This window comes from Littorina saxatilis, linkage group LG10 (assembly GCF_037325665.1).
Source record: "Littorina saxatilis isolate snail1 linkage group LG10, US_GU_Lsax_2.0, whole genome shotgun sequence".
Lineage (NCBI taxonomy): Eukaryota > Metazoa > Mollusca > Gastropoda > Littorinimorpha > Littorinidae > Littorina > Littorina saxatilis.
In genome coordinates this window covers 39885255-39886524 of record NC_090254.1, presented here as the reverse complement: position 1 = coordinate 39886524, position 1270 = coordinate 39885255, and positions in this window count along the sequence as shown.

Genomic DNA, 1270 nt, shown 5'->3' with positions numbered 1-1270 from the left:
AGGCAAACTGGGTGTGTCAAATAACATTACATTTGTCCATGTAAATGTATAATTTTAATGGACAATGAAGTGTTGTTATTGTAATTATTGGTATTATCATTATTACTGCCCGTTTGTTTGCGAACACTGACATCATTTCCAAAAACGCGAGTCACACGGGCAAACAAAAATGCAAAAGTTGAAATGTCAAGAGGAAGATCCCAATACAAAGGCAATTCCAGCGTCGCATCCTTCAACCCATCCCTATAGCTTATAGGAAATTTAAAACGAATTTAAAGAAGTGAAAACATAGCTGACATTTTTCAAAGCATTGAAGTTGTTTTGTTCGAAGAAAAAATGCTCAGATGAATTTCTGCAAATCCCTTTTTCCAAACGAATGTCGATTGAAACACACAGAAAAACAGAGAGAAATGAAACATCGTGACAAAATCTCGAATGTCTGTGCCTGTAAAAACAGGAAGATAGAATAACGTGCAAGAAAAGAAAAGTGATGTGCAGCACGCGCGTTGGATTAGGATTCTATTTGCCTTTTGGTTTGGGCCGATATTGAATGTCCGATCAAACATCCCTGCTACTGTTTTGTTTCTTTGTTCCTTCTTTTCTTTGATTAAGCTTCTTTTCTCTGTTCGTTTCTTCTGTTCTTTTCTTTTCCGATTATCTTTTTCCAAACATAGGATCGTGTTTTCATTGACATTACGAATTTTAATGTTAAAGGCACACACACACTTCTTCCCCTGATCTCTCCATCTCAGATCTGACCATGCAGGCTTTTCCCATGGGATAAGGCCACTCCTCAATTTAGACCCATACAAAATATTAACATACTGATTGATTTCTGAGCAGACTGAGAACTTGTTGATGAATTAATTTCACAAATTGCCAGTACCGGTGTCAGTTTATAAATAACTGAATGAAAACAAAAACAAAATACCACGCTGGATAGATACGACCAGAAGGCAGTCGTCCGGGGGGGGGGGGGGCTGGGTGTGGGGGGGGGGGGGCTGGGTGTGGGGGGGGGGGGGGGGGGGCTGTTGTCGGGGGCCAATCTTCTAGGGTGCAATAGGAAGGTTACCGCCAGTTATCTTTCTGAGGTTTTGGGTGCTTAGAGAGTAGCGTGCCCCTAGTGGGGGCATAAAATATCGAGGTCACAAGCAGGGTCAAGGGGAAGGTCGGCTGGGCGGACAGGAGTATGACGGCTTACTAGTGCCAAAACCTGGTTACTCATTATCAGGTGATAATTACTAATTAACGCTGTCAGTTACTGTTTTCA